General features: G+C 40.9%; 1 pseudogene; it reads right to left on the reverse strand.

Moving 5' to 3' along the window:
* Positions 1-15,180: 15,180 nt before the first annotated feature.
* LOC137227022 (TM2 domain-containing protein 1 pseudogene) lies at positions 15,181-15,908 on the reverse strand (annotated as a pseudogene).
* Positions 15,909-16,868: the final 960 nt, after the last annotated feature.

Here is a 16,868-nt window from a genome sequence, read left to right on the forward strand (position 1 = left end):
CTGTAGTGAAGCTCTGTGGACTAGGAGTTGGAAACTTAGCCACTCCATCCACGCTATGTCTTTGATGAGTGTGACCTTGAAATATCATTTAAAGTAGTCATGCCTCAGTTTCTTTTCATTTAAATTTATAATATCCATCTGTATCATCCCTCAGAGTTGTGTTGAGGAGCAAATAAGATATTATATGTGGAAATGTTTTTAAAAATACAAAGCGTAAAACAAAATCAAACATTACAGAATACTATTTAACCTCTCGTCACTGTGTAACATAGGAATCTAACATACCAGAAGCAACGGTGATTCATCCAAGCAAATATTTATTGAGAGCTTTCTATGTGTACTGAGAGGGATGCAAATATAAAATTGGTCATGACTAGAAGAACCGTGAAGACACATATAAGTAACTGCAATATATATAAGATAGGTAGTGGTAAGTAGTAGTGATGCGTGAAACATAGATAATTGCCTATAACAGCTCAAAGAAGAATCAGAAAGGCTTGTGGAAGGAAGTTCATTAAAGTTAGGCCTTAAAAAATGATAGGATTTGACTTGAGGAAGAGGTGGGGACGTAAGTCTTCTAAGTGGAGAAACAATATGGGAAGAGCCACCAAAACTGGGATTCCCCTAACATAGGGAAACTGCAAGGGGTTCCATTAAGTTCTTATTCAGGATGAGTGAGGGAAATGTTGGGGAAATATTCATTAGTAATAGTTATTGAGCGTTTGCTATATGCCAAGCACTGTTCAACATGCTAGGAAAAGAGCAGTGACCAAGATAGACCAAAACACTGCCCTGAGGGCTTCCCTGGTGGCGTAGTGGTTGAGAGTCCGCCTGCCAATGCAGGGGACACAGGTTCGTGCCCTGGTCCGGGAAGATCCCACATGACACAGAGCGGCTGGGCCCGTGAACCATGGCCGCTGAGCCTGCGCGTCCGGAGCCTGTGCTCCGCAACGGGAGAGGCCACAACAGTGAGAGGCCCGCGTACTGCAAAAAAAAAAAAAAAAAAAAACACTGCCCTGAGGGGGTTGACATTCTAGTGGCTATAAATTTATGCCACAAAATGTCTCTAGCCCATAATCAATTTCCACAACAGCCTCCTCCATGACTATTCTTCTCCTAGTCAAAGTAAACACACATACACAGACACACATTCACTTAAACTCTAAATTTTGGAGTATCACCATTAATGTTGTCCAACATGCAGCATTCTGATTTTGAGGAAACATGGTGTTTCTGAAAATTTGGTGGGGAAAAAATAAGGGAATGGGTCCAAAAGGGGGTGAAAAGAAGGAATTTCCCCAGTGGTTTTCAACACTTGATGCATATTAGAATCACATGGGGAGCTTTAAAAAATATCCCATGTCTGGGCACTGACTCCGGAGCAATTAAACCAGACTCTCTGGAGGTTGGATCCAGACATCATTAGTTATTTTTAAAGTTTCTCTCAGGTAATTCAAATATGCAGGCAGATAAGAAACCACTGAAGTAATCAATACTCTGAAGGGCTGTCTCACTTCTTTTTTTCTTTTTTTTTTTTTTGCTTTACTTTACAGTTCAGGTAAGTGGATATATAACTCGCATAACACCCTAAATCTTTTATTATAATCTAGTCAGGAAGTCACAGCATTTGGAGATGGAAAAGTATCAGATTTTAGGACAGTTGAGAGAAAGCCTGAGAAAGTCAAATTGACAGTCATAAGGAGAATTATTTGGAGGTGGCATTGAAGTTAAGTGGGGAGAAGTTGAGATGCAAATATGATTTCCTAGATTTGAGTCTTGGTTTCACAGCTGACTTTGTGATTTTCTCATCTATTTGAACTTTGATTTTCCAAACATAAAACTGAAAAATATAAAATCTCTACCTCTCACCTTCGGTCTCTATTGAGAATCAAGGTAGAAAGCGTCATGAAGGTGTACTGTAAACTAAAAAACCAAATTGAGGGATTATGTCCTAACAGCTGAAGCAACATCAGTAAAAATATTTAGTCCTATGAAAAATGTCTTTACTATGCATTTAGACATGGCAAGTAAAACCAACCCTATCAGATGTATACTTACCAATTAAAGTTATTTTCTTTCTATGCAAGATACTTACATATTTTACTAGTCCAGATCCCTCTACAGAAGCCCTACTGGAAAGCCTTATTAATGATGGCAGGAAACAAAAACAAACCAGCTGTTAACAATCCAGATCAGATGATGTTAATGTAGTTTGAAACCAAATAAAGTGGAGGAGGAAAGGAAACATGGGGATGAGAGAAAGCCTTAACAGTTCATGAAGAAAGTAGTAAATCTCACTGACAGAAGATAAACTTCTTGGGCACCAAGGCAATGAAAATGGTGTTGATCTATGTGTCCACAGATGTGGCTCCAGGGTGTAATCTGTTCAGCTGCTCAATATCAGGACAGCCACATGGGCACCACCTCAGGGAAGATAAATAGGAAACCTCTTAGAGAGAGAAACACAATTGCTCCTGCTAGTTCTTACATGGAAAACCTGCTGATTGTCACTGTTGGACAAAGCAAGTGCTACTGAAATATTCTGAGACATAGAGAGTAAAAGACCCGGCCACAAATCCAAGAGGTGATGGGATGCAGAGAGACATAAAGTTTTGCTTGTATCAATTTACTCAAGTTGGATAAGGCCATCCCACTGAATTTCATTAGGTAGTGCATGGAGCAAGTTTAGAAGGCAAAGAATAATTGGGAACTCTGTATTATATAACATGTAAAACATTGTTATGTGTAATATATATAAGCTACCCTTCAAGGTCAGGGAAGATCAGAGATATGCAAGTTTGAGAGAGAAAAAAATGGGTTGGCATCTCAACCAGTGGATCAATATCCCACTCCACTTGAACCAATGGAAATCAATCCAACCTTTGCATAAAAGGCCAGTTCTTTTAATGTGCTTTATTACATCCCTGGATTGACACTAGCAGGCAGGAGGGAGGGAGGAAATAAAACCATCTTACAAAGAGAATGTGGAAGAAAACTTGTTTTAAAAATAATCACTTTGGCCTTCTCAGAGTTTTCAGTCAAGCAATATGCTAAATTCAAGAAACAACCTGAACGTTTCAGAGCAAACCCATGCCTTTGTTTTAATTATTAAAGCCAACATGTTGTTATTCATTATGTGCATATTTAGTCAGCAATTATGACATGTAGGCACAATCCTAGGTTCTGTGAGGAAGAAAAAGGAGAATCAGATACAGAATCAACCTTCAAAGAGCTTACAATGTACTAAGAGAGATGACACCACATAAAAAACAGCAATGTACAGTAGAAAATACATGCCCTAAAATAAAAAGGACCATAGACAGTGAAGAGAGAGAGTGAGATTCCATCTGAAAAGCTTGATCAAGGAAGGCTAAAATCGCTTTTATTTTCTTGTCACTTTTATGACAACGTAAAATTGATTCTTTCTCTTTAAAATCTCCTTGAATATCTCTCAGTGGAATAAATAAACCTTAGGTTCATTCTTAAGAGACTTGTTTTTGCCTCTAGTTTCAACAGGAGCCCAAGATCTAAAGATCTAGAGGCGAAAGATCTAGAATGGTGTCCAACCTCTGAAAGCTGTTCCAGGTCATTTCTGACCTTGTTCATACTTAACTAGGGATTTATTACCAAGGGTCCACACAAGGGCTACCCACTTTAATGGGCACCTTGACATGATATGCAAAAATGCTGTGTGTAGATGCCTTTGTGTTTTTTCATAGCTTTCATCAAACTGTTTCAAGCCAGGAGCTACTTTGAGGCATTCCTCAGACCTGGAGTGCAGAATCAGATCAGCCCCAGGAAGAACGCGAGCCAAGTGAGCTCCGCAAGACCTAGATCAAAATGGGACCAGGTCCTGGGGAGACATGGTTTCTCTCGACAAAGATAAAATACTTTTTTCTTGCCTTAGTATTGAGAAGATGTCCTTGGTCAGGCTTGTGCTTTCCCGTTTTCTCTGAAAGAACGTATGTTTTGAAACAGTAATACCGTTCTCAGGTCATATAATATGTATGTGCTGAAATGGTAATATTGTCTTCAGATGACATGACATTCAGATACACTACTGGTTCTAAATCAAAATGGTGAAAGCCATTGAATTTGAGAACATAATCTTAGTTTTTATCTAACAATGTTGGCAACCATTTACCAGTGGATTTTTTTAGAGTTCTATAAAGTGGGTGTTGATGGTACCCAAAGCAAACATTAATAATCTTCACTGGAACAGAATGAATGGGAAGGAAGGAAGCTAAAATCTTTCTGTTTGATATAATTGCAGTTTAATGTGCTTTATTACATCCCCGGATTGACGTGCATAAGGCATAAGAAACCAGTCAATTTCAGTGAACAAACAACCAAATACCTAAAACCAGCTATTTACATTGTATGTAGTTAATAACTGCTTGCCTGAATTTTTCAAGTTCTAACCAGCTGTTTTGGCATTTTATAGACACAGTCTGAATAATTCCATCTATATTCCATCAGTCCTAAATTAACGTGACAAGTGTTTGTGTTTAGTAACATTTTCTAAAGTTGATAACTGTGTAAACAATTAGATGGTTCGCCCTCGCTTCCTAAAATACAGACATTTTCCAAGTAGACTGTCCTGAGAACAGCAGTTTCTTCATTTCCAAAGGGCATTACAGAGACCATAGAACTAAACTGGCCACCTCTTTTTTTATTTCCAGGACCCACTTTTCAATATATCACTTAAGTGATACGTAAATTTATTTTAAATGGCTTACCTCCATTTAGGTGCCTATCAAAAGAAATGGAAATGTCTGTTCTACCGTTATCAAAAACTTCCTGATAGCAATATTTTTATTTAATTGAAAAGAGAGAGAGAAAAAAATCGAATCATGTCACAGACAGGTGGAAGGACACCGCAGGCAGGACTGTGTTTTCCAATGGCATCCAGGAAGATAATGAGTCCATGTCTATGGAAATTGATTCATTAATATTTCATTGAGGCAGCTTCAGAGCAATTCAAGAACTAGCTACCAGGAATTCAATCAGTAAATTCAATGAATTGTTGAGCTTAAAATAGCTGGGGGGGGGGGGGCAAAGATATACATATATTTGGCATGTGTGCATATTTATACATACTGATGTGACACGTATATGCACATGAATACAGGAATACATACTAAAACACAGCACATGTAAGAGACTGTCATTTCTAGGCTTAAACTCTGTCTCACCTGCTTATATTCTTTACTTAAGAAGAATTTCCAAATAAAACAAAAATCACTAGATTTAATAACATTCTCCTGCTCAGTACTCGATTGGAAAGCAAGTTAACAAAAATGTTAGCCGCAACTTGTTCACTGGTAATCACATATTTATCAATAGAGCCCCTTCAATCAATTGACAACACATCAAGATGGCTCCCGAGAACCCATGCTGAGGCTGGAAAAAAACGGGGATCAACTATTTCATGGAGGAAGGGCTAATGGTTTGGGGCAGAGCAGCCAATTTACCACGTGATATACACATTGAGAAGGGCCAGTTAGGGAAATACATTCAAATTATCACGTCGGCTAAGTAATTGGTCTTTGGGTGTCCCTGAACACCAACCTACGAATAATTTTATTTTCATTTTGGATCAATGTCTTCTAGCCCTTGTCTAACTAACCTGTATTGATGTCTTTTTAATTAAACCGTGCGTGATATGCTCTCTCGGCAGTGGGGCATACTGAGTGTACATGCTAGGAATTCCAGATAAGGTAATTATGCTATTTGTCACTGTCATGATTAATGTGTGACAGCTGTTATGACAGCTGTGCCACTGTTTTGTCACAATACTCTGTTCATCCATAACAAAATTAGCTGTCGCACTCAAAGGTACACACTTGCTGCTATTTCTTTCTGAAGTCAACAATGAGAAAATCGAGAGGGAATATTACATGAACTCTGTGACAAACAAGAAAAACGACATCTTTATTTTTTTTCTTTAAATGATGATATAACCTGCCTGCATTGAAAATGCAGATAGCTCACCTCTAGCAAACAAGCTGTCACAAGGAGCCAATCCGCCACTAATCTAGCTAACAAGGTCTCAGTATGTGAGGGGTTTGCTTCATAATTTGAATCTGCCTTGTCAGGCAAGCCTTTTAGATGTTACCCAAATTAGCATTGGCTGGAACTGTTACTGCCTGTCAAGGTGGGAAACTGCAAATGCAGAGTGATAATAGGAAGTGGGAGACTGACTCACCCTTTCCTTTGGGCGTCAGTCAAGTGGAGCAAAATAGGCGGCTCTGCCTCCATCTCCCTCAAGACAGTCGTCCCTCCCTCCCTCCCTCCCAAGCCCTGCACCCTTAACTGGGAAAGATGCTTTCAGGAGCTGTCTCCAAACAGAGATGTAAATTGTCAGATGAAGGCAGTTATTAATGTTAACCAATATTGTTTCTTACAGAGCCCTAAGACTGGACTATAAAACCACAGAAGACACTGATGTGAAGAGACAGATGGCTACAATAATAGCGTTGTTATTCTATAGCTTTGGGTGAAGTGGATACTGCATATGTTCCATAAATTTAAAAGAAAAAAAGCTCACGGAGATGTCTATTCATAATGTAAAAGAAACACTGTGACATCAGACATGCTGAGTGCAAAAGAAAGAAAATATGTTGGATATGCATAACTAAGTGAACATGATATTTTCTCTCTTAAAAATTAAAGGGAGAGCAGCTGTGGCTATTATTATTTTTCAATAAATGATTAGTTTGATGTACTGATAATATATTTAAATTTGCCAATAACGTAACCAGCAAATATAATATACACTTTTAACAAGGAGACTGTTTAAATCAGGCCCATCTGCACTGTCTCTCTTAGGCCTCCTCAAAAACAGCCCTGGAACACTGAATTATTTCAAACAATTACAATGATTACAAAGGAACTGTTACCACCTGCTGCTGACTCTTGGCAGTCATCAGTCAATGAAGGATTTAATTAGAATATTTATCAAGGATGACCAAAACTCCTTTTGATTTGTCCCTGATTTCTTCATGTGGGAAAAGTAAATTCTTTGAAATTCAAACAATGAAAAGATGCTAAGGATTTCGGGAGTGGAAGTCCCCATGGCATATCCATCCCAGGGAGACCCTGCTGTTCATGGATTTATAAAGAACTGACTTCTCTGCAAATAAACTGGAGACGAGATTACAGATTAGGAGGACCTGAGCTCATCTCCTCCCACAAGCACACCCAAATCACAGCTAACGACTGAACAACCACGGGTAAAAAAGACGGGAATCTACTGAAAAACATTCTACATCCAACGGCATAAAGAAAAAATCACGAGATGGTAGGAGCTCATGATACAGTCAAATCCCATACCGCCCAGGTGGGCAACCCACAAACTGGAGAACAATTATATGGCAGAAGTTCTCCCACAGGAGTGAGAGGGACCTCCAAGCCCCACAGCAGGCTCCCCAGCCCAGGGCTTCAGCACTGGCAGGAGGAGTCCCCAGAGCACTTGGCTTTGAAGGCCAGCGGGGCTTGACTGCAGGAGCTGCACAGGAATGGGGGAAACAGAGAGGAGGGCACACAGAAGGTCCCGGTGCACCGGGTCCCAGAGCAAAAGCAGTGACTCCACAGGAGCCTGGGCCAGACCTACCTGCTGGTCTTGGAGGGTCTCCTGGAGAGGCGAGGGGGCGGGGGCGACTGTGGCTCTCTCTGGGGTCATAAAAGCTGGTGGCGGAAGCAGGGACCTGCATCAATTCTGGCTGGAGGCAGAGACAGGTATTTTGGGTCTCTGGCACCGAGACCTGCCCCACTCAACAGCCTGTAACTGGGACGCCTCAGGCCAAACAGCCAACAGAACAGGAACACAGCCCCACCCCTCAGCAGACAGGCAGCCTAAAGACTTCTGGAGTCCACAGCCATCTTTAGATACGCCCCTTGGCTTGGCCCTGCCCATCAGAGGGCCAAGACCCAGCTCCACCCACCAATGAGCAGGCATCAGCGCCTCCCACCAGGAAGCCTTCACAGACCTCCAAACCAGCCTCACCCACCAGGGGGCAAATACCAGAACGAATGAAACTATGACCCTGCAGCCTGCAGAACTGACACAGGTCAGAACCTACCCTGGGACCAGCTGGTCCCTGGGCCTTGGGTGGTGAGAGGGGTGTGTACTGCTGGGACACATAGGACATCCCCTACATAGCGCCACTTCTCCAAGGTCGAGAAACGTCTAAGCTATTACATACATAAAAATACAAAGAGAAATTTAAACAAAATGAGACGGCAAAGGAATGTTACAAAGGAACAAGATAAAACCCCAGAAAAACAACTAAATGAAGTGGAGATGGCCAATCTACCTAAGAAAGAGTTCAGAGTAATGATCATAAAGATAATCCAAGAGCTCAGGAAAAGAATGGATGCACAGAGCGAGAAGTTACCAGAAGTTTTTAGCAAGGAATTAGAAAAAGATGCTAAAAAATCTGGGAGCATGCTTAAATAGATTTCAAATCAACAACTAGGCTTTAATTCAATTGCTCTGGTTGGTTTTCTGTGAGACAGGCATGTGAACCTTTGATGATTCCTTTCACTTTCACTTTCTACCTCAGAGGAAACAAAAACATTTGTTACCTTACATTATTACCAAGCATATAGCACTTAGCTACAAGATCACACAGGGGTTTTGGATGAAGGAAGTGATAGCCCCTTCCAGGTGATAAGTGTTCATGCATGAATGTTCATGTATTTATAGAGGGCACCTGTGTTAACTTCAGTTGCATTCACCCTGAGAACTCCCTGTTGAAAACTACCCATCTTCAAGATCCACTTCCAATGCCATCTCTTTCACGAAGCCTTAGATGAAATTTTGTCCCCATGTGCTCTTGCCCCTCCTTTTCTTGGAACTTCCACAGCACTTGCTGCCTGTTTATTTGTTTTAGTCACCAACTGTATTTGATTTGGGAAATGATTATTTGTGTGCTTTTCTTACCCATGGACTCCAAAGAGAGCAGGAAACACTTCTGATGAATCTTTTAATTTCTCACAGAATCTAGGATACTATCTCACACACGGTAGGCCCTTTTGTTCATATTTATGAAGTAAATCAATTATTGCATAACAGGGGACTTTCAAGATGGTGGAGGATTAAGACGTAGAGATCACCTTCCTTCCCACAAATACATCAAAAATACATCTACATGTGGAACAACTCGTATAGAACACCTACTGAATGCTGGCAGAAGACCTCAGACTTCCCAAAAGGCAAGAAACTCCCCACGTACCTGGATAGAGCAAAAGAAAAAAGGAAAAACAGAGACCAAAGAATAGGGATGGGACCTGCACCTCTGGGAGGGAGCTGTGAAGGAGGAAAAGTTTCCATACACTAGAAGCCCCTTCACTGGCAGAGACGGTGGGTGGTGGTGGGGCAGCTTCGGAGCCACGGAGGAGAGCACAGCAACAGGGGTGCAGAGGGCAAAGCGGAGAGATTCCTGCACACAGGACCGGTGCCGACCAGCACTCACCAGCCTGAGAGGCTTGTCTGCTCACCGGGGCAGGTGGGCGCTGGGAGCTGAGGCTTGGGCTATAGACGTCAGATCCCAGGGAGAGGACTAGGGTTGGCTGCGTGAACACAGCCTGAAGGGGGCTAGTGTGCCACAGCTAGCCGGGAGGGAGTCCGGGAAAAAGTCTGGACCTGCCTAAGAGGCAAGAGACCATTGTTTCTGGGTGTGTGAGGAGAAGGGATTCAGAGCACTGCCTAAACGAGCTCCAGAGACGGCACGAGCCACGGCTATCAGCGCAGACACCAGAGACGGGCATGAGATGCTAAGGCTGCTGCTGCTGCCACCAAGAAGCCTGTGTGCGAGCACAGGTCATTATCCACACCACCGTTCCAGGGAGCCTGTGCAGCCCGCCACTGCCAGGGTCCCGTGATCCAGGGACAACTACCCCGGATGAACGCACGGGGCGCCTCAGGCTGGTGCAATGTCACACCGGCCTCTGCCGCCACAGGCTCGCCCTACTTTCTGTACCCCTCCCTCCCCCGGCCTGAGTGAGCCACAGCCCCCAACACACCTGCTCCTTTAACCCCATCCTGTTTGAGCGAAGAACAGACGCCCTCCAGCGACCGACACGCAGAGGCAGGGCCAAATCCAAAGCTGAACCCCAGGAGCTGTGCAAACAAAGAAGAGAAAGGGAAATCTCTCCCAGCAGCCTCAGGAGCAGCGGATTAAATCTCCACAATCAACTTGATGTACCCTCCATCACTGGAATACCTGAATAGACAACGAATCATCCCAAAATTGAGGAGGTGGACTTTGGGAGCAACTGTAGACTTGGGGTTTGCTTTCTGCATCTAATTTGTTTCTGGTTTTATGTTTATCTTAGTTTAGTATTTAGAGCTTATTGCCATTGGTAGACTTGTTTATTGATTTGGTTGCTCTCTTCCTTTTTTTTAATATATATATTTTTTCCTTTTTCTCTTTTTGTGAGTATGTATGTGTATGCTTCTTTGTGTGAATTTTCTGTATAGATTTGCTTTTACCCTTTGTCCTAGGGTTCTGTGTGTGTGTGTGTGTGTGTGTGTGTGTGTGTGTAGTTTTTAGCGCCTATTATCAATGGTGGATTTGTTTTTTGGTTTGGTTGTTCTTTCTTTCTTTATTATTATTATTTATAATAATTTAAATAAATTAATTTAAATAAATTAATTTAAATAAATAATTAAAAAATAATTTAAATAAATTAATTTAAATAAATAATTTTAAAAAAATTATACTTTAATAGCTTTATTTTATTTATTTATTTTTTCTTTTTTTATTTTATTTATTTTTTCTTTCTTCTTTTTTTTTTCTCCCTTTTCTTCTGCGCCGAGTGGCTGACAGGGTCTTGGTGCTTAGGCCAGGTGTCAGGCCTGAGCTTCTGAGGTGGGAGAGCCGAGTTCAGGGCATTGGTCCACCAGAGACCTTCCAGCCCCACATACTATCAAACGGCAAAAGCTCTCCCAGAGATCTCCATCTCAACGCTAAGACCCATCTCCACTCAACCACGAGCAAGCTACAGTGCTGGACACCCTACGCCAAACAACTAGCAAGACAGGAACAAAATCCCACCCATTAGCAGAGAGGCTGCTTAAAATCATAATAAGTTCACAGACACCCCAAAAAACACCACCAGACATGGTCCTGCCCACTAGAAAGACAAGATCCAGCCTCATCCACCAGAACACAGGCACTAGTCCCCTCCACCAGGAAGCCTACACAACCCACTGAACAAACCTTAGTCACTGGGGGCAGACAACAAAAACAATGGGAAATACAAACCTGTAGCCTGCGAAAAGGAGACCCCAAACACAGTAAGTTAAGCAAAATGAGAAGACAGAGAAACACACAGCAGATGAAGGAGCAAGGTAAAACCCCACCACACCGAACAAACGAAGAGGAAATAAGCAGTCTACTTGAAAAAGAATTCAGAGTAATGATAGTAAAGATGATCCAAAATCATCAGTGGAACAGTGTAAAAAGCCCAGAGATAAACCCACACACACATGGTCACCTTATCTTTGATAAAGGAGGCAAGAATATACAATGGAGAAAAGACAGCCTCTTCAATAAGTGGTGCTGGGAAAACTGGACAGCTACATGTAAAAGAATGAAATTAGAGCACTCCCTAACACCATACACAAAAATAAACTCAAAATGGATTAAAGACCTAAATGTAAGGCCAGACACTATCAAACTCTTAGAGGAAAACATAGGCAGAACACTCTATGACATAAATCACAGCAAGATCCTTTTTGACCCACCTCCTAGAGAAATGGAAATAGAAACAAAAATAAACAAATGGGACCTAAGGAAACATAAAAGCTTTTGCACAGGAAAGGAAACTATAAACAAGACGAAAAGACAACCCTCAGAATGGGAGAAAGTATCTGCAAATGAAGCAACTGACAAAGGATTAATCTCCAAAATATACAAGCAGCTCATGCAGCTCAATATCAAAAGAACAACCCAATCCAAAAATGGGCAGAAGACCTAAACAGACATTTCTCCAAAGAAGATATACAGATTGCCAACAAACACATGAAAGAATGCTCAACATCACTAATCATTAGAGAAATGCAAATCAGAACTACAGTGAGGTATCACCTGGCACCAGTCAGAATGGCCATCATCAGAAAATCTACAAACAAGAAATGCTGGAGAGGGTGTGGAGAAAAGGGTACTTCTTGTACTGTTGATGGGAATGTAAATTGATACAGCCACTATGGAGAACAGTATGGAGGTTCCTTAAAAAACTAAAAATAGAACTACCATATGACCCAGCAATCCTACTACTGGGCATATACACTGAGAAAACCATATGTCAAAAAGAATCTTGTACCACAATGTTCACTGCAGCACTATTTACAATAGCCAGGACATGGAAGCAACCTAAGTGTCCACTGACAGATGAATGGATCAAGAAGATGTAGCACATATATACAATGGAATATTACTCAGCCATAAAAGGCAACGAAATTGAGTTATTTGCAGCGAGGTGGATGGACCTAGACACTGTCATTCAGAGTGAAGTAAGTCAGAAAGAGAAAACAAATACCGTATGCTAACACATATATATGCAATCTAAAAAAAAAATAATGGTTCTGAAGAACCTAGGGTCAGAACAGGAATAAAGAGGCAGACATAGAGAATGGACTTGAGGACACAGGGAGGGGGAAGGGTAAGCTGGGACGAAGTGAGGGAGTAGCATTGACATATATACACTACCAAATATAAAATAGATAGCTAGTGGGAAGCAGCTGCATAGCACAGAGAGATTAGCTCAGTGCTTTGTGTCCCCCTAGAGGGGTGGGATAGGGAGGGTGGGAGGGAGATGCAAGAGGGAGGGGATATGGAGATAAATGTATACATATAGCTGAATCACTTTGTTATACAGCAGAAACTAACATCATTGTAAAGCAATTATACTCCAATAAAGATGTTTAAAAAAATAAAGTCATTCACATATCATTCATAATTATGACTTTATAGTTGGGATAAATCAATAGCACCTTAAAAACAAATATTAAAATAAATTGTTAAGTCAGTTAAAAAATTATTGCATAACTGAATGCTGAAGAGAGTGTTTGTGTATTGTAGTATCTGTATTCAAGTGATATTAAAGAATGTAGGAGCTATTTAATGTGTGTAATCTTTTTTATTTTATTTATTTATTTTTTTTGCGGTACGCGGGCCTCTCACTATTGTGGCCTCTCCCATTGCGGAGCACAGGCTCCGACATGCAGGCTCAGCGGCCATGGCTCAGGGGCCCAGCCGCTCCGCGGCATGTGGGATCTTCCCGGACCAGGGCACGAACCCGTGTCCCTTGCATCGGCAGGCGGACTCTCAACCACTGCGCCACCAGGGAAGCCCATAATGTGTGTAACTTTTTATAAGTGAACATGAAATATTTAAACAGACAAAACTCCCAGGTGATACCAAACAGACCAATTTTAACATCAACTGCTACATCCAGGAGTAATGTCAGATTAATGGGACACCTGAAATAACCATCATAAAAAGCTCCTAATTAAAAGGGGTGTTCCAGCTGTACAGATAACTTGATCTTTTCTAATGCCAGGGAGGTCTAGAAAACAGCTCTCTATGTAGCTGAAAAGGCATCCATACATTCATAGGTAGTAACAAACAGGACACAGTTTTTGCAGGAGTTTTGTGGGAGGCAGTTTTTACAGAAGGCAATTACGCTGGAGGATAATTGCACTTCCAGTGTTCCACAGGTCTGTGAAATTAGCAATCAAGCATAGAAATAGCTAAAACAATAGAAATAGAGTAGATGGGTTGTGTGGAGCAATGGCAAGCTAAAACTTAGAACTCTTCAATTAGGAGATAAACTCTAGCACCAGGAACCTAAAACACTAGGCTGAGATGGGGGATGGGGTGGGGCGAGATGTAGGAAGGCCCAAAGATGATGCATAATTAGCAACAGGTAGGAAGAAGAGGACCCAACTCAAAATCGGTCTGATTCTAGACAGAATTCTCCCTAGTTAGGGAGAATTAGTAAGTGTCAGCACCCAACAGAGTTTTACTTGAACTTAATCTTTAATTTTGTTCGTTTTAGTTAACTGTTTAGTGATCTGAACATTTTATCTCATTGTGAGGGCTCCATTTCTTTAGAGGCATAATTGAACCATTATTATTTAAAGGCATAATGACTGATATTAGTAATGGAGAGGAGGCACCAAATCAGTAAACTGAACTGATGGCTTCTGGGACCTTGACAGTGTGGTATCACATTAGCTACTGTATAATGCCTTTTCCTCTTACATATAGTAGCCCTTACACTTGTGTCCAGAGAATTAATCTGATGGGTTCCTCACTGATCCAAAGACAGAAGAGGATTTTTGACTGGCACCCTTTTCCTCAGATTCCAGTTCTAAGTCACAGATAGGACACCTCCATGATCAGTTAATCTAATGAAACAGTGGAAAACTTTGCTAACTCTACCAAAACTCACATACCACTAATTTACCCTCATCCTCAACAAGAAAAGATGATTCACAAACCATTATCCTATGAAAGCCTTTTTATAAAGCTTTGCTAAGATCAGATGGTGTCTTGGTAACAGTACAGAATCAGTTAAAATTGTGGGGCAAAGACTAAAAATAAGACTAAAAGGCTAAACTGAATAGGCGACTCTGTTGCCTGTCTTGGGGTATGTTGCCATTTCATCCCTCAAATAATGAAATTGTTCTTGAAAGCCACTCTTTTAATACATAACGTGCTGACCTTTTTAACACTTCTAATAAAGCCTCCAGTTCTGGGGACCTTGTTTCCACTTGATAATGAGAGTGTTCTCTTCTTACCCTCAGAGCATACGTTCGGTCCACCACCTAGCCCAGTAGTTCTCAGACTTCCCTGCATTTTGGAATAATCTAGGGAGCTTTAAAAAATACTGATGTGTAGATCCCACCTCCAGATTTTTTTTTTGAATAAGTCATACTTTTTATTTTTCAGAAGTGAAAAAGACAAGTGGCAACTTGCCTTTGGAAAAGACATTAATATCAGAGTAATAAGCTACCTATCTCATAGAGACAGTAGCTGAACAAAGACTCTATTATCATATAAATCTCAAAGAAAGTTCTATTAAATACATCTCATATGTTTTTAACTAAAACAGCAAAACAAAAACATCAGCAACAACAAAAAAATTAAATAGAATCCATAAAGTGGTATGTGAAGAAGGAAAAAGGGAAGTCTGGAAATCTACATACTGAGAGCTCTCTATTAAAATCAAGGAGGCCCAAATCTGTTTCTTTTAAACAATATTCATGGATATAACTGCGTTTTTCTAAATTTCTCATTGATAATACTCATAAGTCTGGTTCCATAATAATCTATAATGTAACTACTTCTATCTGAAGGTCCGACGATCTGAATTGAAATAAGAATGAAATCAATTAGGCTCCCAATTCCACAAAATCCCACAGTGCAAAACTTCAACAAACCCAAGGCAGGGTATCCAAGGTAAAATCTATCTGCTCCCGACCATCCAACAAAAAAGAGACAATGCAACCGCCACCTTGTATGAATAGCCATTTACGTTTTGGCAAGATATGGGCTTGAGAAAACCAATTTTGTTTCCAGTAAAATGTGTTTCATGGCCACCAAAATCCTTACAAGTCATGTTAGGTGCTGGAAAACATGGAACATGAGCTGTGTAGTTTGTACAGTTCACTGGTTCTTGTGTAGCATCATTTATTTTTGGATCCTTACAAATATATTGTCCCACTTTGAGGTTCTCGCGTGTAAGTGTCTCCTCGCCGCTACTGTGGCAGCTCCCCAAGGTCCCATGGTTACTGATGCAAACCACAGAACACCCAGGAGCCCAGCGGCAGCAGTCTCAGAAGCAACCGGCCCAGAGGGCCAAGCAGCCGCCATGCCGGGCACCGGCGTGTCCCCTATAACTCACCTCCAGATATTCTGATTTGATTGGTCGGCTATGCAGACTGGGCACTGGGATTCCTAGAAGTTCCATAGGGAATTCTAACTTACAGCCAAGGTCGAAAACCATTCCTAAAGCTGAATGTCTCTTTACCATTCGTGTTCATACAAACCATTTGAAGATTTTGTTAAAATACAGATTTTGATTCAGTGAGGTTGGGGTGGAGCCTGATACTCTGCATTTCCAACAAGCTTCTAGGTGATGCTGATACTCCTGATCTACAGACGACACTTGAATAGCAGGGATCTGGATTATTCTCACTCTCACAAAAAAATGTCTACGTTGTTGCCAGCATCTGCGATTCATGGTGATGACTAAATGGAATGTTTATGGTCATAGTCAAACATTCTTTTCAAATTATACCCCAACTGCATCTGAGCGCCCATAGTTATGGGCATGATTAAAGGACAGGAAGTGGGGGGGAGAGTACCTTAACAATAAAGATTTGTAGATTTGCACTTACATTCATGTTCCCCTCATCAGAAATGGTTTGCTTTCATAATGAGTTATTTCTTTTTTGAATTCAGTTAGAAACACAGATTCTTTCCCCACACGTATGCAGGACACTATGACACATTTATCATGATTTTATTTGACTCGCAAGTCAAATAAAATTTTAACAATACTGTTAAAATTTTCAGTATTGTTCAGAATTTAACAATACTGTTAATGTTTTCAGTATTATGTGACCGTTTTATTGTATTACAAAGCAGAAAATTAACCTGATAGTGTATCGGTACGGATTTTTGGGACAATCCCATCTGAGAGGCAGGTTCTTTCAAATAAGTACTATCTGGAAATAAGATATTCTTCCTTTGATCACCATATTTCCCTAAAATATTTGAAGTCTATATGCCTTAAATATAAAGCTGGCAATGCAACTAAACTTTCAAAAAATGCCCATTGATAAATTT

Source organism: Pseudorca crassidens, chromosome 7 (assembly GCF_039906515.1).
Source record: "Pseudorca crassidens isolate mPseCra1 chromosome 7, mPseCra1.hap1, whole genome shotgun sequence".
Classification (NCBI taxonomy): domain Eukaryota; kingdom Metazoa; phylum Chordata; class Mammalia; order Artiodactyla; family Delphinidae; genus Pseudorca; species Pseudorca crassidens.